The sequence below is a fragment of the Pleurodeles waltl genome, chromosome 5 (assembly GCF_031143425.1).
Source record: "Pleurodeles waltl isolate 20211129_DDA chromosome 5, aPleWal1.hap1.20221129, whole genome shotgun sequence".
Taxonomy (NCBI): domain Eukaryota; kingdom Metazoa; phylum Chordata; class Amphibia; order Caudata; family Salamandridae; genus Pleurodeles; species Pleurodeles waltl.
Window position 1 is genome coordinate 265,038,422 of NC_090444.1, and position 21,409 is coordinate 265,059,830.

The 21,409-nt window shown below is 45.8% G+C and overlaps 1 protein-coding gene across 2 annotated transcripts in view; it reads right to left on the bottom strand.

The window, feature by feature from the left end:
- The window catches only part of LRPPRC (leucine rich pentatricopeptide repeat containing), a 576,320-nt gene that overhangs the window by 402,061 nt on the left and 152,850 nt on the right, over positions 1 to 21,409 (bottom strand). The window lies entirely within an intron of this gene.

A 21,409-nucleotide genomic window follows, 5' to 3' on the forward strand; every position in this document is an offset into this window, starting at 1 on the left:
AGGCAGGCATGCCCGTTTTCAGACATAGCCAGTGCTTTAAATGGAAAAATAGAAGTGCAGGTACTCTGTACCAGACTACCTGCTTGTTTCTGAGAAGTGCCGGTACTCTCCAATTAAAAGTATTACGTTTTTCTTGAGAATTGCCGGTACTCTCCCTCGCAAAATACAAAAGTGCCGGTACTCAGTACCGGAGAGTACCGGCCCATTTAAAGCACTGGACATAGCACAGAAAACAAACACTCCTCTGTAAGAAAACTACACCCTATCCTATTAAGACAAATCTGATCGAACAATTTAAAGCGGACGATGACGCAACTAATGGATGGTGCATGAAGGACAAGCTTTCTCGGCAGAGCCCGGGCAGCCGAGTTGCTCCTTGTTGGCTCTGAACGGCTTTGTCACCCGCTGCAGGGCATCCGTCCACAGCAGCATATGCTTCCCTTCCAAGCTGCCACTCGGAAGCTTTACTTTTAAATTGCAAAGTTTGCCCAAAGTCCCCCTTGTTGCCCTGGAGTGGCACCTATGGAAAAGTGACACTTCCATGAATATTTTATGCAGTGCACAATGGTGCAAATAATCAAATGTGAATTCCCTTTGAGCACTTAAAAATACACGCAGGCAAGTCACACTAAATTAAAGTCGCATGATCTCCCCAAGTATGCCTTAAACGAAAAACTGTCCGAATTTGGCCTAGAATCTGTAAAAATTATAAACAGAATTAATTGCGGTAAATCTCACTGGATGCCCCTGTTATTTTGACAGCTAGTTTCTACGTTACTTCGGCAAGATTCTGTCTCGGAAAACATCTACAAAATCCAGCCAACGTTTTAAGCGAAGCCTTTCAGGCGTGAAATATAGTTAGACTAACAGAGAAAGGCGAGTTTTCAAACAGGGAGAGGATTTCATTTCATTTACTGGGCAAATCTGGGAGCAAGTTTTGCGCGTTGAGCGCAGGAACACACATTTCAGCCTCCCACTCCTCCCACGCACAGCATTAACAACACAAGTATTTAGGTATTGGGAGCACGGTACAATACCCCAAGTCTAGCACAGAAGGCGTTTAGTGTTTCTTTAAATTGTGTGCACTGTCGAATTAGCGAAAATTGCGCCATTCGGCGCCACCGATGAACATTGCAGCGCTCCATGAAAAATAAAGGATTCCCTATCAAAACGACGAAGCCACCCCTACGTCAATAGGACAAGCAAGGGGCGCAGAAACTGTCATCATTGCCAAAGTACATAAAATGAGAGGGGAAAGGACAAGTTTGCGTATTATCCCTGTGTGCACCACTGCAGGCAGGTGGCGTTCCACCACGAGGAAAGAACCAGAAGGTAAGATTCCTTCGACTGGTATACATCCAGTAACACTGTGGTGTCAGTTCGGATGTGGAGGGGACTTTATTGGCGCGTTTATTTTAATTAGTTTATATTTGCGCTCACATGGTCCCTTCTGTGTGACTTCTTCAATTCCACACAAAGTTACTAATAAAGGTCTGTTTGATGCACGTAACATAAATATTAATGGAATGTCATAGTTCCACTGATTTATTCTTGGAAGAAAGGGGGTCCCTGGGGACCTTGGGGCATGCTGCTGTGCCCCGGGCGGACCTCGAAGCACTTTGCATATCTTTTGGAAGAGACAGAGTAAACAGGGAAACAGAAAATGGTTGCCTCTGCCGGGGCTCCGAGGTAGCAGCCGTAACGACTTATGAAGGAGCTCGCCAGAGAGAAAAACATCATCTCTCGATGCTGACTGATCAGAGGTGATTATGAAAACATTTGGGGTCCCGAGTGAAGGACAGGGAACAGGGGCTCAACTCCGGGCCCTGCAGCGCACACTCCGAGAGGCCCCATTCAAATCAAGGCCCAAGAATATCTTTGGATTACAGCGTTTTTTGGGGGCCCCTCGTAACATTCTATAGGTGGGACCGACATCTTTCACTTCGCCACTGACGACGAACTTCACATTTTAGCTTTAATGTTTGGTACACAAGCTCAGAATACGGTCCTAAATTAAAGACATTTTAATCGTTAGGAAAAGGTAAATTGCTCAAAGATGTCAAGATAAGATGGCCCAGAGTTAAGCACTGGCTGCTGACTTCTGGCGTGGCCTGCAGGCAGTGCTGGAAATGGAAAATATCAGGTCACAAGTCCTTAGCCCCTTTGCTGCCAGGCCTTTTCCCCTTCAGGCGCCAGGCCTTTTTTTTGGCTATTTGGGGCAGTTCGCGCTTAGGCAGTCATAACTTTTTGTCCTCACAAGCTACCCATGCCAAATGTGCCTGCTTTTTTTCCAACATCCTAGGGATTCTAGAGTTACCCAGACTTTGTGGGTTCCCCTGAAAGAGACCAAGAAATTAGCCAAAAAACAGTGAAAAATTCAGTTTTTTAAAAAGAATGGGAAAAAAAGGCTGTAGGAGAAGGCTTGTGGTTTTACCCTGAAAATGGCATCAACAAAGGGTTTATGGTGCTAAAATCACCATCTTCCCAGCTTTCAGGAACAGGCAGACTTGAATCAGAAAACCCAATTTTTCAACACATTGTTGGCATTTTACTGGGACATACCCCATTTTTACTATTTTTTTGTGCTTTCAGCCTCCTTCTAGTTAGTGACAGATATGGGTGTGAAACCAATGCTGGATCCTAGAAAGCTAAACGTTTCTAAAAAGTAGACAAAACTCTGAATTCAGCCAGGGGTCATTTGTGTAGCTCCTACAAGGTTTTCCTGCAGGAAATAACAGCTGAAATAAAAAAAATATTGAAAGTGAGGTGAAAAAAAACAGCAATTTTTCTCAACGTTTTACTCTGTAATTTTTTCCTCCGATGTCAGATTTTTTAAAGCAATATACCGCTATGTCTACTGGACTCTTCTGGTTGCGGGATATACAGGGCTTGTAGGAACCCTAGGTACCCAGAGGCAATAAATGAGTTGCACCTTGCAATGGCTTTTCATTCTATACCGGGTATAGAGCCATTCATTTGCTGAAATATAAAGAGTGAAAAATAGGTATCATGAAAACCATTGTATTTCCAAAATGGGCACAAGATAAGGTGTTGAGAAGCAGTGGTTATTTGCACATCTCTGAATTCCAGGAGTGCCCATACTAGCATGTGAATTACAGGGCATTTCTCAAATAGACGTCTTTTTTACACACTGTCTTACATTTCCAAGGAAAAAATGTAGAGGAAGACAAGGGGTAATAACAATTGTTTTGCTATTCTATGTTCCCCCAAGTCTCCCGATAAAAATGGTACCTCACTTACGTGGGTAGGCCTGATGCTCGCAACAGGAAACGCAACATGGACACATCACATTTTTACATTGAAATTTGACGCGTTTTTTGCAAAGTGCCTAGCTATGGATTTTGGCCTCTAGCTCAGCCGGCATCTAGGGAAACCTGCCAAACCTGCGCATTTTTACAAACTAGACACCTAGGGGAATCCAAGATGCGGTGACTTGTGGGGTTCTCACCAGGTTCTGTTACCCAGAATCCTTTGCAAACCTCGAAATTTGGCCAAAAAAAACACTTTTTCCTCACATTTAGGTGACAAACTTCTGGAATCTGAGAGGAGCCACAAATTTCCTTCCACCCAGCGTTCCCCCATGTCTACCGATAAAATGGTAGCTGACTTGTGTGGATGGATTAGTGCCCGAAAAAGGAAATGCCCCAAAACACTATGTGGACACATCAAAATTATCAAATACTAAACTACCTGTTTTTGCGAGGGGCCCTGCATTTTTGGTCCTGGGCTCAGCAGTCATATATGGAAAACTACCAAACCCAAATATTTCTGAAAACTAGACACCCAAGGGAATCCAGGGAGGTGTGACTTGCGTGGATCCCCCAATGTTTTCTTACCCAGAATCCTCAGCAAACCTCAAATTTAGCTAAAACAAAAATCACGTTTTTCCTACATTTCTGTGTGGGATCACTGCACCGGGACAAATTTCCTACCACCAAACGTTCCCCTCAGAGTCCCGGTAAAAATGATACCTCACTTGTGTAGGTGGGCCAAGTGCCTGTGACAGGGAAGAGCCAAAAACATGTCGAAATTGAGGGGGAACCAAAGCGGGTCACAAAGGACAGTGTGAAAAAAACATTTATAGACTGACAAGTGCAGCAGATTTTTTAATCGGTATAGATGAGACAATGCTGGGTGGTAGGAATTTTGTGGATTCCTGCAGATTCCGGAAGGTTCCATAACAAAAATGTGGGAAAAATGTGTGATTTCCAGCAAAGTTGGAGGTTTGCAGGGTATTGTGAAAACACACCATCCTGGATGCACCAGATGTTTAGTTTTCAGATTTGTCTAGGTCTTGTGGATTTTTCTACATAGCAGCGTCCCAAAGTCCAAAAAGTGCAACTCTCACCACTGTTAGCTCCTTCAGTTGGAGTGGGGGCATAACCATGCCCATACCTGTTGGTAGCCACCACCACACTATTTTTTTTTTAAATTCCCTGGCATCTAGTAGACTTTCTGCCCCCCTCCACAGGGTATGGATCGGGAGTAATTGCCCCATCTGCCCACTGGTGGGCAGAACATCTTTGGCCCCATTTATTTGGGGTGGGGGTATGGCCATACCCCCACCCTCTTATTTTGAAGAAAAAAAAATCTTCCCTGGTCTCTGGTAGGCTTTCTACCCTCCTCGGAGGCAGATGGGCCTTCCAAAAATAGGCTGATCTGGCCTCCAGGGGGGCAGATATGGCCAACAGTAATGTGCCCCCATGGGAAGCGACCCTTGCCCAAGGGGCTGCCCACCCCCCCAAACAAAACACACACACACATCAATCCCTGGTGCCTAAGTGGTTTCTGCCCACCAGGGGGCAGATCGGCCTAATAGAAATAGGCCGATAGGCCGATCTGCCCCCAAGGGTAGCAGAAATGGCCTAAAATATATTTGCCCACCCAGGGGAGCGACCCTTAGCTAAGGGGTCGCTCTCCTTGCGTGAATTTGACACAAAAAAAATCCCCGGTGCCTAGTGGTTTCTGTCCCCCTTGGGGGCAGATCAGCCTAATAAAAATAGCCGATCTGGCCCCAAGGGGGGCCGGAATGGCCTAAAATAAATTTGCCCCCCAGGGGAACGGCCCTTGCCTAACAGGTCTCTCCCCTTGTGTGAAACTGACGCAAACAATTAAAAATCCCTGGTGTGTAATGGGTTCTGCCCTTTGGGGCACACTGGCCCAACAAAAATATGCTGATTTGCCCCCAAGAGGGGCAGAAATGGTCGAAATACAATTTGCTCCCCAGGGGGGCGACCCTTGCCTAAGGGGTCGCTCCCAATATATAAAAAACAGAAGTAAACAAAAAAAATATATCCCTGGTGTCTAGAGGTTTCTGTCCCCCCAGGAGCAGATCGGCCTAATTATAATAGGCCGATCTGCCCCCCTGGGGGCAGAAATGGCCTAAATACAATTTGCCCCCCAGGGGAGCGACCCTTGCGTAAGGGGTCGCTCCCCATACATAAAAACAAAGTAAATATAAAAAATATAGATCTCTGGTGTCTAAAGGTTTCTGCCCCCCCCCGGGGGCAGATCGGCCTAATTATAAAAGGCTGAACCATCTAAAATATTTTATAATATAAACTATAAATATAACTTCGGACTTTGTTATGGTCCCAGATGGAATCTGATAAGTCTCCTTGCCGCCTCCACCTTGCTGCTCTGAACAAAAGCAGACACTGTGCAGGCACTGTTGAAAGTGCACCAGTGTCTGAAAATTACACCTGGACAAGTTAGGATATTTCTGTGGTGCCCAAACTCTTGGCAGGGTAGATGGTGTCCACCCTGTTAAAATAGTGGGTAGACATTGTCTATCTGTGAGTAACCTCAACTCATGCCCTGGAAAATATTTACACCAGGATCCCATGCATTGCGAGTAAGCAGTGGAGACGGGGGTCGGTTGGGAGGGGGGTGGGAGGATCGAGGGGGGAGTCACAAGGGGCTGAGTCAAGTGAAGCGAAGACCGACAGTTAATATATTGATTTAAGGAAAAAAAACTCTGCCTCCAAAGATGTTGCAACAAGGACAAATGTGATAGTATATCAGTCTTAGATTATTTGTTTGTTCATAAACACACTTAAAATAGCTTACAGGGTTAAGACACTTGCTGCAGAGTTCTTTGAGTCCCCGGCAAGTTTCACCTGTATAATAGCAGTAAGATTACTGTGGTGGTTAATGTGCTTGCTTCAGAGATCTGTCTGTCTTGTCACAGATTTGACTAAGCAAAGGATTAATGTGCAAGGCAGTGGCATAACAAATACCCCCGCGGCCACCGTGGCCTTTCTCCAGGGAGCCCCCTCAGCACAGGGCACGGAGCACAGGCGGCCGACCCCTGAGGGATCCAGGGAGGAGGGCCCCCCCACAGGCACTCAACAGGGCGGCCCCCTCAAGTTCTGTTACGCCACTGGAGCAAGGGCATAACTCAGGTCCCTCCAGCGCAGGAGGGCACCTTTCAGGAGCTGCCAAATCAGTCGTATAAATATCTGCAAGCTGCAGGTTCAGGGACCCCCTTCATTTTGCCTTACATCAGTGTTAATGTGCCTGCTGCAAAGCATAGGATGTAAAATGCACGTCACAGTTTGATATTTTATGTAAATGACTCAATGGGTTAGTGCTTGCATTGTAGATATCATGATGTTACCTGCAGGCCACAAGTGAATTTTCCTGTAATATAGCTTAGTGAGAATTGAAAATTATGAAGAGGAATAAAGAAGTTACGTGCACGGTTTAAGCTTACAAACTTACTGTTCGCTTTCGTAAACTATCGTTATTCACAGGTACAAAAATGATTCCTTTGGGGTGTAATAAATACTTATTATAGGTGTTGTCCTAGGACTCTTACAAATGGGCTAAGACTGCTTAATTTAGGGTGGCAGCACCACTGAGTGTGGGTGACTGAGCCAGACCCATACCGACTGGAAGCTGTCGTTGTGACTTTGTCAGCTAGCTAGCAGCAACTCACCCAAACCTAGAAAGTAAAGATGATTTGTGGCAGCCTAGAAACATGACACTGACTCCTCAGGGACGTCGTGGTGGACAGATCAAACCCCTTTCTCTCAGTTACACAAAGTTTCATACATGCTATGGCAAAGAGATGCAGAGTAAGTTTCAATATTTATTGAAGCAATTGCATCTGATGATATAAAGCATGAGCTGCAATAAAAATTGAAACATTATACAGTGTTGACTGAGACCATTAGAGTAAAAAATATAAACAATCCCACCATCCTGATCTAATCATAAGATCCAGTGACTTACCTACACTCTTATGTCTAAACCTCAGAACATAGTGGTGTTAGCCCTTCTGCCCGTCCCGGTCTATGGAAGGATCCCTGACCCCATACCTAAAAGGTGGGCAATCTTCCCAGTTGGCTGGAAAGACAAGGCCAGGATCAGCAAAGCTGTCATCGAAGTGGTGCTCACCCTCAAATGCCCATAGCTGGAATGCCCTCTACCCTCCTTTGGCCTATGCGGTGTTTCTAAAACAAAACCTGTTACGTTCCAAGAACAGGCCTGACATGATGATAGGTCTTTGGTTGAGGCTTGACTCTGTACCTCTTGGATTGACAATACTTAGTAAACCTATTGTGTACAGAACATGACAGCCTTGAGCAGGGCACAGAGAGAAATGTCATGCAAATGACTGTTAAATGGAAATCCCAAATAACTATGCCTTCTCAGAAAGGCAGATGATTAAAATATTAAAAACAGCAAAGCCGAAAAGCGAGCTGTGCTAAAATATAATAAATTGAATACACAAATAAAAAGTGTATCTGTGTAAAAAGGCACAGGCTACGGGCCTTTATCGCTGAAAAAGGGTGCCCAATCTAGGCGCTAAAAAGAACCCACAAGAGTGCAATGTAAGTGGCTGCTTTTATAATTACTTGTATTATCAGGTAAAGCTGCCATTCTTACATTGTATGTGAGAAAGCATTTTAATGATTAGAAATAATGCTTATTTAGCAGTGTCTAGGTGAACAGAACTAGACTGCAAATTGACGTTATTGGGCCTCAGCCAGCTTGAACTGACACCCATTCCAAAGTTGCTGCAGAAAGAGTGTTTTTTATTTTCCAGGAATGAGCTTTCACATTTCTAACTGTGTTTTTTAATTTTCAGGAAATAAACAAAATAGTTTTCATTTTGATCTGCTGTAGAAGTTGCAAATTACATGTATTAAACTGTGTTCCTCAAGAAGGAAATTATGTGCCGAACATAACCGTATTTCCAACATATTCAAGTTCAAATGTCCAAGTCTGCTGTAGGAGTTATTCATTAGCTGCACTGCGTATGGTTGCCACTCTGCCCAACTGTCACATTATTATTTCTCTTTTCCAAGCAAAGTAGGTGTTCCTTAAGTTGTTTCATATTTGATGTATTATACCTTATTGTTTTATTATTGGTTCATGCTGTGTATCCTTGTAGGTACAGTCCTGTGATTCTGAATCTTGCCATGTCAAGTGTGTGGTTTCTCACTGTCTGAAACTTATAAAATGTGTCCTTTCTGGGATGAGTGCCAGACGTTTCCTTGCCTTTCAATCCAGTGGCCTCTAAGTCAGACTGGTATTTGACTCTAAACTTGAACTTTTTGCTCTCACCATCAAAGGCAGTCTTCATGTTAGACTGCCTGTTGGTTATTCTTAGACATTTTGGCTCTGTCCCTGTAGAGCAGACTTCATGGCTGTCCTCTTGCAGACTTGTATTTTGACTTTGCTTGACTTACAAAATGAGCACATTTATGTTAGTTCTTTGCTGAACTACATTTCTCGCTATTTATTTGCTTTGATATATAACCTTATGTGTTACATCTAAAAAAATGTACATTTTTGATGCTTTACTGATGCTGATTTTAATCTATTTCTTCCCTTCTGTAACGATTCTTAATTTTTTAGTAAAACTTCAAGGTTTTTACTCTGAATTTTGTCCTGCAAAGGTTTTCTTTATTTGTTCAAGGATCCTTATCCTTTGGGACTCACACAGATACGATCCTGTGCATCAACCACTTTAATGTATTAGTTGAAGCGTTGACACATGCATTTCTCTGACCTACAAAGGTTTGAGAAGTAAAATACCTGGCTCAAAATCACACTTTCTTTAAGCACATGTGAGTGCCTTTGTTCAGTCAATGGAAATGGCATCAAGGATTTCAGCTCAAGATTGTTCCCAGCTGGGAAGAGACTAACTAAAGGAGTGCTGATGTTCCTTTAGGCAAGGAATTTGTGTTAGGCCCAGCTGGAGCTTAAAATATGAGGCCTCACTTTTATACATAAACTTGCTGCACACAGGCGCCACTGAATATGGCTTGGTGTTGGAAGACTGGATTAACACATTTCAGAGGGGCTGGCCGAAACACAGATCCATCTGAATTATAGCTGCCGTATCTGGGATCCAGATGGATCCCCAGCATTTCCAGCACTGCCTGCAGGTTATTAATCTCAGTAGGGCTACCTCTCAATGTTATCTATTCAAGATCGATAAATTGAGTACCATTACACTGGGTGACCGTAAGACCTGTTCATCTAATTCAAAAGCAATAAAGGTTATAGTGAAAAAAACACCAAACTTAAGTTTGAGGAAGGGTGGCTGGTTATTTGACCTTTGACTCAAGAAATTCCAAAACAACACAAACTAACCGTACAAGATACAAGGCAGCTGCCAGGGTAGATAGAGGTGGGAGCATGGGCAAAGGCTTAATGCATTTTCCTACAGTTCCAATAACACCTATAATTGGTTTTGCACAAGAAAAGCAAATGTCAGTGGAGGTGCGGACCCTTTATGCAGTCAGCCAGTTGCTCAACCCTATTGGGGAGGCAGCAGAAAGGAAGGACCCATTGGTCCCCAGAAAGTACATTTAGTTCATGGGAGGAGGACATGCCGGACTAAAAACACGCCATCTACTTAACCACTTCTGTGCCTTGGACGAGATGATCTCGTCCAAGGCTACAGTTCCCCTGTGCCTTGGACGAGATCATCTCGTCCATGGCACAGGGGAACTTGGGGGCGCGCTAGCGCACCCCCGTGCACCCCCCTTCCCCCCAAGTCGGGATGGAAGGGGAAGACCTTCCACTTCCACCCCCGACCCCCCCGTGACGTCAGCGCGCGAGCGCGCGCTGAATTGTCACAGGGGCCTCCCTAGTAGCGCTGGAAGCTCTGCTTCCAGCGCGATTGAAAAAGAAACGCAAAAGCATTTCTTTTTCAATCACTTGGGAGGCCCGGAGGGGCTTCAAAGGGAAGGAAAAGTATTTCCTTCCCTTTGAAGTCCCTCCGAGGGTTTCAAAAGCCGGATTGCTTGCAATCCGGCTTTTGAAACCCCACTAGACACCAGGGATTTTTTTTTTTTATTGAAACTGACAAAAGGGAGCGACCCCTTGGGCAAGGGTCGCTCCCAGGGGGGGCATTTTTTTGAGAAGGCCTTTTCTGCCCCACCTGGGGGCAGAAACCTCTAGGCACCAGGGACCATTTTTTTTTTTTTTTTTTTTTAATCTTTCTTTTTTTTTTTTTTGGTGGGGAGCGACCCCTTAGGCAAGGGTCGCGCTCCCCTTGGGGGATAATTATATTTTGGCCATTTCTGCCCCCCTTGGGGGCAGGTTGGCCTATTTTGATGAGGCCAATCTGCCCCCAAGGGGGGTAGAAACCACTAGACACCAGGGATTTTTTTCTTTGCGTGAATTTCACGCAAAGGGAGCGACCCCTTAGGCAAGGGTCGCTCCCTGGGGGGGGGAGGGCAATTTATTTTAGGCCATTTCTGCCCCCCCTGGGGGCAGATTGGCCTATTATTAGGCCGATCTGCCCCCAGGGCGGGCAGAAACCTGTAGGCGCCAGGGCAATTTTTTTTTTGTTTGTTTGTTTGTTTTTTTTAGAGATGGGGAGCGACCCATCAGGCAAGGGTCGCTCCCCTGGGGAGCAAATTGAATTTAGACCATTTCAGCCCCCCTGGGGGTAGAAACCACTAGGCACCGGGGATTTGTTTTGTGGCGCCAATGTCACGCAGGGGGAGCGACCCCGTAGGCAAGGGTCGCTCCCTGGTGGGGTGGGGGTTGGGGGGGGCAAATTTATTTTAGGCCATTTCTGCCCCCCCGGGGGCAGATCGGCCTAATATTAGGCTGATCTGCCCCCGGGAGGGGGGCAGAAACCTCTAGGCGCCAGGGCAATTTTTTTTTTGTTTGTTTGTTTTTTTAGAGATGGGGAGCGACCCATCAGGCAAGGGTCGCTCCCCTTGGGGGGCAAATTGTATTTAGGCCATTTCTGCCCCCCTGGGGGCAGATTGGCCGATTTTAGGTCAATCTGCCCCCAAGGGGGCAGAAACCACTAGGCACCGGGGATTTGTTTTTTGGCGCCAATGTCACGCAGGGGGAGCGACCCCGTAGGCAAGGGTCGCTCCCGGGGGGGGGGTGGGGGCTGGGGGGGGGGGGGGGAACATTTATTTTAGGCCATTTCTGCCCCCCCTGGGGGCAGATCGGCCTATTATTAGGCCGAACTGCCCCCGGGGGGGGGCAGAACCCTCAGGGCACCAGGGCAAATTTTTTTTGTTGTGTTTTTTTTTTTGTTTGTTTTTTTCGAGATGGGGAGCGACCCATCAGGCAAGGGTCGCTCCCCTGGGGGGCAAATTGTACTTAGGCCATTTCTGCCCCCCTTGGGGGCAGATTGGCCGATTTTAGGTCAATCTGCCCCCAAGGGGGCAGAAACCACTAGGCACCGGGGATTTGTTTTTTGGCGCCAATGTCACGCAGGGGGAGCGACCCCGTAGGCAAGGGTCGCTCCCAGGGGGGGGGTGGGGGCTGGGGGGGGGGGGGGGAACATTTATTTTAGGCCATTTCTGCCCCCCCTGGGGGCAGATCGGCCTATTATTAGGCCGAACTGCCCCCGGGGGGGGCAGAACCCTCAGGGCACCAGGGCAAATTTTTTTGTTGTGTTTTTTTTTTTGTTTGTTTGTTTTTTTCGAGATGGGGAGCGACCCATCAGGCAAGGGTCGCTCCCCTGGGGGGCAAATTGTATTTAGGCCATTTCTGCCCCCCTTGGGGGCAGATTGGCCGATTTTAGGTCAATCTGCCCCCAAGGGGGCAGAAACCACTAGGCACCGGGGATTTGTTTTGTGGCGCCAATGTCACGCAGGGGGAGCGACCCCGTAGGCAAGGGTCGCTCCCGGGTGGGGGTTGGGGGGGGCAAATTTATTTTAGGCCATTTCTGCCCCCCCCCCCCCCTCCCGGGGCCGGCTGAGCTAGAGGCCAAACTCCACAGGTAGGCACTTTGCAAAAAACACCTCTGTTTTCTGTGAAAAAATATGTTCTGTCCACGTTGTGTTTTGGCCCATTTCCTTTTGTGGGCGCTAGGCCTACCCACAGAAGTGAGGTCCCATTTTTATTGAGAGACTTAGGGGAACGCTGGGTGGAAGGAAATTTGTGGCTCCTCTCAGATTCCAGAACTTTCTGCCACAGAAATGTGAGGAACATGTGTTTTTTTAGCCACATTTTTGAGGTTTGCAAAGGATTCTGGGTAACAGAACCTGGTCCGAGCCCCGCAAGTCACCCCATCTTGGATTCCCCTAGGTCTCTAGTTTTCAGAAATGCACAGGTTTGGTAGGTTTCCCTAGGTGCCGGGTGAGCTACAGGCCAAAATCCACAGGTAGGCACTGTTTTCTTTCAAAAAATGGGATGTGTCCACGTTGCGTTTTGGGGAGTTTCCTGTTGCGGGCGCTAGGCCTACCCACGCAAGTGAGGTATCATTTTTATCGGGAGACTTGGGGGAACGCTGGGTGGAAGGAAATTTGTAGCTCCTCTCAGATTCCAGAACTTTCTGCCACAGAAATGTGAGGAACATGTGTTTTTTTAGCCAAATTTTGAGGTTTGCAAAGGATTCTGGGTAACAGAACCTAGTCCGAGCCCCGCAAGTCACCCCTCCTTGGATTCCCCTAGGTCTCTAGTTTTCAGAAATGCACAGGTTTGGTAGGTTTCCCTAGGTGCCGGCTGAGCTAGAGGCCAAAATCTACAGGTAGGCACTTCGCAAAAAACACCTCTGTTTTTTTACAAAATTTAGGATGTGTCCACGTTGCGCTTTGGGGTGTTTCCTGTCGCCGGCGCTAGGCCTACCCACGCAAGTGAGGTATCATTTTTATCGGGAGACTTGGGGGAACATAGATTAGCAAAACAAGTGCTATTGCCCCTTGTCTTTCTCTACATTTTTTCCTTCCAAATATAGGAGAGTGTGTAAAAAAGACATCTATTTGAGAAATTCCCTATAATTCACATGCTTGTATGGTCACCCCGGAATTCAGAGATGTGCAAATAACCACTGCTCCTCAGCACCTTATCTTGTGCCCTTTTTGGAAATGCAAAGGTTTTCTTGATAGCAATTTTTTACTCTTTATATTTCAGCAAATGAATTGCTGTATACCCGGTATAGAATGAAAACGCACGTCAGGGTGCAGCTCATTTATTGGCTCTGGGTTCCTTGGGTTCTTGATGAACCTACAAGCCCTATATATCCCCGCAACCAGAGGAGTCCAGCAGACGTAACAGTATATTGCTTTCGATAATCTGACATTGCAGGGAAAAGTTACAGAGTAAAACGTAGAGAAACATTTATGTTTTTTTCACCTCAATTTCAATATTTTTCTTTTTCAGTTGTTATTTTCTGTAGGAAACCCTTGTAGGAACTACACAAATGACCCCTTGCTGAATTCAGAATTTTGTCTACTTTTCAGAAATGTTTAGGTTTCTGGGATCCAGCATTGGTTTCATGCCCATTTCTGTCACTGACTGGAAGGAGGCTGAAAGCACAAAAAATTGCAAAAATGGGGTATGTCCCAGTAAAATGCCAAAATTGTGTTGAAAAATTGGGTTTTCTGATTCAAGTCTGCCTGTTCCTGAAAGCTGGGAAGCTGCTGAGTTTAGCACCGCAAACCCTTTGTTGATGCCATTTTCAGGGGAAAAACCACAAGCCTTCTTCTGCAGCCACTTTTTCAATTTTTTTTTGAAAAAAACGAACTTTTCACTGTATTTTGGCCAATTTCTTGGCCTCCTTCAAGGGAACCCACAAAGTCTGGGTACCTCTAGAATCCCTAGGATGTTGGAAAAAAAGGACGCAAATTTGGCTTGGTTAGCTTATGTGGACAAAAAGTTATGAGGGCCTAAGCGCGAACTGCCCCAAATAGGCAAAAAAAGGCCTGGCACAGGAGGGGGAAAAGGCCTGGCAGCGAAGGGGTTAATTAGAGATTGAGGAAGTGCCAGTGGCTCAGTGATTGGGCAGAGGGTAGGTACAAGCTATGCCTAGTAACAACTAAATGCTAGCAATGCAGGGGGTATCATACTCTTCTCTCCCAGTCCCCTAGCAAAGAAATGGCCTGTAAAAGGGACTTCATGAGACCAAGCGACTTCCTTCCCCAAAGAAGCCCACCCAAAATGCAAGAACCTGACCGAAAAAGGGGGATGAAGGGGGGAGGAGCAGAAAGGAAATCCTCAATAAAATGTAAGCAAGGACAGTTACTAGCAGAACATTTTAACATGGGTGCTGGGGTAGTGTTGCCATTCACCCCAATCAGAGAGGCGTCATGTGTAACAAGTATTGACAAAGCCAACGTCTGTTCTTTTCAAACTTGAGCAACAGCTGATTTTTTTAATTTTCTTTTTACTGCAAGCATACGCCTGAAAAAGTGAGAGTGGATGAGTAGCTGCAGCGTTCTGTATGGTCTGAAGTCTCTATAGGAGGTTTGCAGCGATTCATACAAAGACGGCACTGCTGTGGTCCAGTCGGCAGGTGATGAGGGCCTCTGTCACTGTGCGTCTTGTGTGTAAGGGTAGCCACCTGAAGATCTTGCGTAGCAGGTGCAAAGTGAGAAAGCAGGAGGAGGAGATGGCATTGAACTGTGATTTGATGGTGAACTTGTTGTCATTGATGATTCCAAGGTTCATTGCATGGTCGGAGGCAGTGTGTACAGGTCCTAGGTCCGATGGCCACCAGGAGTCATTCCATGTGTTGCTGCTGCTACCAAAGATCAGTTCTTCCATCCTGTCTGTGTTCAGCTGCAGGCAGTTGTTCTTCAGCCAGTCAGCGACACTTGTCGTGCATCTGTGGAAGTTGGTTCTGGTGGTGGAGGGTTAGTCGGTAGCTGAGAGGATGAATTGGGTGTGGTCTGCGTAGGAAACTATGTTGAGACCATGGGATCAGACGATGTTGGCCAGTGGGGCCTTATATACATAGAAGAGTGTGGGGAACAAAGATGAGTCCTGGGGGACGGTGGGAGGTGGATCCGCTGGGTTATTCTGATGAGGAAGAAGTAATACATCTGAGCACGTCCCCTTGGATGCTGATGTGGTGGAGTCTTCCGATCAGCATGTGGTTGGATACGGTGTTGAAGACTGCTGAGAGGTCAAGGAGGATTAAAGCTGCTGTTTATCCTCCTTAGTCGAGAAGGGTTCGGATGTCATCGGTAGCTGCGATCAGGGTAGTTTTGGTGCTGTGATTGCTGCGGAAGCCAGATTGGAAGGCTTTGGGTAGCTGGTTCTGCTCCAGGTATGCCATGAGTTACTTGTTGATTATCTTTTCCATTACCTTTGCTGGGAATGGGAGCAGGGAGATTGGTCGGTAGTTTAGTGGTTTGCTGGGTCAGTGGAGGTTTTTTTCAAGTAGTGGTCTGACTTCAGCATGTTTCCAGGCATTGGGAAATGTTGCGGTGGTGATAGAAGTGTTTGGCAGGGTAGTGAGTTCCTGGCCGATCCTTTGCTTTCCACGGTTGAAGATGTGGTGCGGGCATGGGTCTTTGGGAGCTGCAAACTGGATGGATTTCATGGTGGAAGTGATGTCCTGGGTGGAGAGGATGTTCCAGGTGGTCAGTGTGTGGTTCGTGTCAGTTACAGTGGTGGCATATCTGTCGAGAAAGTCCAGAGGTGTGGGTTAGAGTTTGAAGTTTTTGTACATGGTTGGGATCTTGTCATGGAATAAGTAGGCAAGGTTGTTGCACAGCTCCAGTGAGGGTGTGATGTTGTTTTCGCTGGCAGCCCGGTTGGATTATTCCTTAACGATGTTGAAAAGTTCCTTGGTGTTGTTGCCGCTGGTTTCAATGCGTGCAGCAAGGGATGTCTTCTTTGTAGCCCTCATCAAGCGGCGGTAGAGGTTCAGGGAGGTCTTGAAGGCTGCTCTGTCAGAGGTGTCCTTGCTGGCATTCCGTCTCCTATCCAGCTGTTTGCTGTCTCGTTTCTAAGTTCTTGGGTGTACTAATTGGCCTTTTGAAGGATTTTCCCCTTATGTTGCTCGTGATGGGGACAATGCTATTGGCGCAATTGGTGAGCCAGATGTTCAAGTTTTTCACTCCCTGTTCGAGGTTGGCGGCAGTAGCAGGGTTTGAGGTATTGAGGGCGTCCACCCAGCTGGTCTCAGATTTTGTTCCACCTCCAGTGGGGGGCGCTGGTCATTTTTGAGGTGGCGATGCAGGAGCTGGAGATGATGAAGTGGTCAATGGAGTGATTGGTCCATATCAATTCTGTGACATGACTGTGTTTGATGGGGTTGCTTGAGGTGAAAACAGGGTGCCAGTGTGTGTCCTGCGGTGTAAGGTTGTGGATGATCTGGGTCAATCTGAGGCTGCTCATACTGTTGAGGAGGTGTGCAGTGTTGTTGGGGTCATTGATGTGGAAATTTAGGTAGCAGAGGAAGATGTAGCCTTTGGAGTCTAAGGCTAGGAGCGCATTGAAGTCTGCAAAGGTGTTGCAGAAGCTGGAGCGCGTGTCTGGGGTTAGTACATGACGGTGCCTCTTATGGTTGTTTTGTCATCCGTGTGGAGCCTGAAATTGTGGCGTTCCATGGGGTTGGTGGTGGTGTCGTTGGTGGTGATGCCCTGTATAGGCTCTCTGTGCATGATAGCTGTTCCTCCTCCCGGCTTGTTGGTGCGGTCCTGGTGAGTTATTTTGTATCCGTCGTGGATCGCTGTGGCAATGTCTGGAGTAAATGTGGGGTTGAGCCAGGTCTCGGAGAGGAAAATGATGCCGGGTGCAAGGGTGGCAATGAGGTCCCATAATTTGGTGGAATGCTTGCATAGTGAGCGTGTGTTGAGAAGGGTGCATGCAAGTTGGTGTTTTTGTTCGGATGGTGTCTGTGGTCTGTTCAGGGTGGGTCTGGTCGGTGGGCTGGTGTGTGTACTGTGGCAGGTAAAGTGGCAGAGAGTGCAGGTGAAAGGTGCTAATGTGCAGCGCGGGTCGGCGCGGTGGCACTGTTTGATGCGGTGTAGGGTGTAGAGCTCAGTGATGGTGTAGCTTCAGGGGGAGAGAGGCCAGTGGCCGTGGGGCCTGTGGTGGGGGGGTTCAGGTGAAGACGGGCTTGCCTATGGCGCGCCTTTGGTGTGACAGTGGTGCGTGCGGTTGCGCTGTGGCCTGCATTCAGTGGGTCCTGAGGTGGGCAGGATTTCTCTTGGCAGGAAGAACGGCGAGTGGAAAACCCGGTTGGGAAGACCCCTGTGGGAAAACACAGGCATCTGCAGTGTCACTGGATCAGTCTGGAACAAGCAGGAACTGGAAGGCACAAGTAAGTGGCAGCCTAGGTGTCCAGGTACCTAATGCTAAAAATGAGGCCATGAAGGCTCAAATACAAAATCATAACAGAAACCAGAGTTAATCAATATATTCTCTCTAAATTCTACCTGTCAAACTCATAAAGAGCACTAACTGCATCCAAACTGAGGACATTTCAAAATGACCAGACAAAGTTTCGGGAGGAAAAGGGTAAGTCACCACTAATGTATCAAAATTAACAAAATTGCAAACTCAGCATGGTATAATCATGGTTAGATCGCACTGGCAAATCAAAAACAACTTTATAAATCTGAAAGGTTCTTGACACAAACTAATTTCTTAAGGCAAGAAAAATCTGCTGCTTGCTTCCTCAGCAGCGTACAACCCAATATGAACACAACATGAAACATTTTCTCAACAATAGCTCATAGAATTATGTTTTTCTTAATGCTTGCATCGGAACTAGCAACGGAAATCCTTCAAAATGATACATCAAGTACACAATGTAAAGTTTCATTCACAATACATGCTTTCAAACACTGCAGTCCATTTACATCATAGCGCACTGTGTTCCGCGGAAACTGTGGGCTAAGAACAGTTGCAGCAGATAGCTGATTGGGAGGGGAATGAGCAGGAGCAGGATGAGTAGAACACCAGAAACTGCATCCATTTGAAAATAACAATGTTTAGCACATAAATGTGGTATGACTATACTACATTATCAATCATACGTCTAATTGCAATAATCATATTGTTTTAACTGCAACATCATTAGTTCATCGGTTATTGTCACATACATCATTAACATTTCTAATTCATACAAGCAATTTGTCACCCAAAATTCCACATCAGAAAAAACACTTCAACAACAACTTGGCAGCCAAAGCTAATTCACTAGCTTCACTTTTTTTGTTCAACGATTTGATTAGCTGGCCGGCTACACATCTCTTCAAACTTGGTTATGTCATGGGTGCTTTCTGGAACCTTGGCCACCTCAGTTGCACTGGAAAGAAGGTATGGCCTCCAACACAATAACTGTAAATGTACACCTCATTCAGTAAGTGTTGGCAATCTATTTATTAGACATCAATTAGCTGAGTCTGTCTGACATGTACATTTTAACCATCTTTTATGAGAGGAACTCAAAACTCTAAGCAAGATCTTGTGAGACAGAGTGCAACCAGCAGGGTCACAGGGAACACTGTTGCCTCATTCAGAAGCCATCCACCCCATCAACATGTTGCTCTTGTTTGCAAAGAGCAGCATCAGGATTGGCTAGCACTAATAAACTGTGGCAGACCCAAGCACATAGGTAATAAGAAAGAACCTGTGGTTAAGCAAAGCTAACAAAACAGGCCAATCACCCTGCAGCAAGATTTCAAAGTCCCAAGACGACGAGATGGTTTTTGATGTCCATTATGGCATTCAAAGCAGGCGAAGGCAACAAAATGTGCTCCGGTGCAACATTTACTTTTAGAAACACACACAGTACAAGTTAATTTCCTGTCTTCTGAGTGTTTATAAATGTTCTGCAATCTATTTTTTTGATCATGCTTTGTTTGATTTCTTATTGGAGTACTCCATATCACAATGTCTTTTTCACCAGCACCCATCTCATCTGCAGTGACCCTTTACATATTCTGAACAAAACGTATTCAAGTTTGACATTACAGCCTTTGTACACTAACTGCAGCTGGGCAGTTGCAGGGAGACCTCTGCAGCTTGTTGTATTCCTATAGCTCAGAACAAAAGGCCAGCTAACTAGCCCTTGGAGTCTCTCAGGTAGCCTAGGATGAATTGAGCAGGTCAAGCCTTACTTCTCAGACAGCAAGACAGGCAACAGAGGAGGGGGGAGTCTTCTGTCAGCAGGGATCTCCTTCTGTAGTGTCCACAGGTCCAAGAGTGTACTGAAGAGTAGGCCTGCGAGTCCACTTTTTATACCTAATGCAAGCTATGAAGTGGAATAAGATTTGGGAGTTTATCAACCACAGAAATGTTGTGCATTTCTTCCCTCCCTGACCTGGTCCCAGTCCGCAGACACAATAGGCTTGTGTGCAGTTCTTTGTGTGTGAGTGCTCACCCCATCCTGCCCCAAATGGCCCATCCTGCCAAATTCCAAACTTTTGATTGTGTGGCTCTGGGAGGAATCCACAAAGGCCAACAGCCAACAACACCTAGTCATGTGACCCAGGAAACCAGCTGCAGGCACAAAAGAGGTAGGCTTCACAACAGTGAAAAACAAGTTGTAGAACCAATATACTAGGGATTTATATGTAAATTAAATGAACCCATTGTGTGTAGGCCAACTTTACTATGTTTAAAGGAGAGAGCACAAGCACTTTAGCACTAGTTAGTGCACAAAGTCCTGAAAGCTAACAAAAACGGGTATACAAAACAGGAGGGGTGAATACACAAAGTTTTGGGGCCAGGGGGTGACTCAGCAGAGAGAACAGGTCTAACAGTTAGTACTTCTAAGCTTACTGTGGCATCTATGACATGATAGTACCACACCCTGGTATGATGCTGACCTTGGCATATTTTTAGTAAAACATGGCATGAAAGTGATCACCACTGAAAGTATTCTGGTATTGGCATAATGTTGATGATTCTGGTTGTATTGTTAGCATTCATGGCATCATGATGTCCCATCTGAAATAATGCTTGTTCCTACATAATAGTGGTAATTCATGGCATATGCTGGGAATTCAATGTTGATTCATGGGCATGCAAAGCTGAAACTATTCATGTGTGAATGCAGGTTGTGAATAACTGAAGAAAACGCCAACCTGATGAATGGGCGTCAGATATATAATTACTAAAAATAGTGGAATACTAGTATTTCAAGTCAAATTAGTACATTTCTCCTGCAAATAATCACCATATGTTCTTGGGGGAAATTATGTGACCCTTTTAAGCTTCTATTTGACAGCAAAATGTGTGTTGGTAGAGCATGTGTGAACTGCTTTTTTCAATCCATTCCCTACTCAAACTGCCACAGTCTGTTGTTGATGCAGCTACCGCAGATAGCATTTAGGCAGCTCCTTGTAGACATCAATACAATAAGCGACATGGGAAAGGACAACTGCTGCAGATTGGTCATACGTCTGACCAATTTAAGAATAACAAAACCTGTGGTCAAAAACATTCGTGAAAGAAAAAATAGTTTTGATCAAAGAGTATCTTTAAGTTCTTCACCTTAATGGCTGACAAGGGAGGCCATTAAGCTATTAGGTTAAGTAAACAGAAGGAATTAAGCAAGATGTAGCAAAGGTTTTTACCCATTCTGTGTCTATGGGAAAAAGTGCTCGTACATATGGCCCTAAGAGTTCTGATAAAGGAAGTCAACAGTACAAGAGGCAAATATTCTTCAGCAGAACACTCATTACCACCACAAGTCAAAATTTGTGAATTTACTGAAGATGATATTAAAACATTAAACAGAAATGGCATTCGTTCTGCTATTATGCCTGCATTCACACAGAGTTTATACTAATTCTACCATCTGCTAACTAGTTCACCGGATATGGTGAGTACCTCTGAATGATTCCACTGCACCAATAGCATGCTACATATTTCTAGGAGTCCCTCCCCATCTCAGAGATTTCCAGTAATCCTTGCCATCCATTTATTCATCATCTCAGTCAGCAAGGATACTTGGCTACCTTCTCTGACGAAGAAAATAGACCACAGCATTACCCACTTCTTAAGCCTATCCCTGAATGCTGTGACAAAGCCCAGAAACCGATGATCACTTGTTCTTCTTACTGAGTACTGACCCATACCGAAATATATTCCAACACTGCCAGAACCAAACCATGTTCCCATTTCTTCAGCCTATGCCCTCAACATTAATCGGAGATATACATCCTTCAGTGACACCTTATTTGACTAACCTCTTTCAAACATCTCTCAC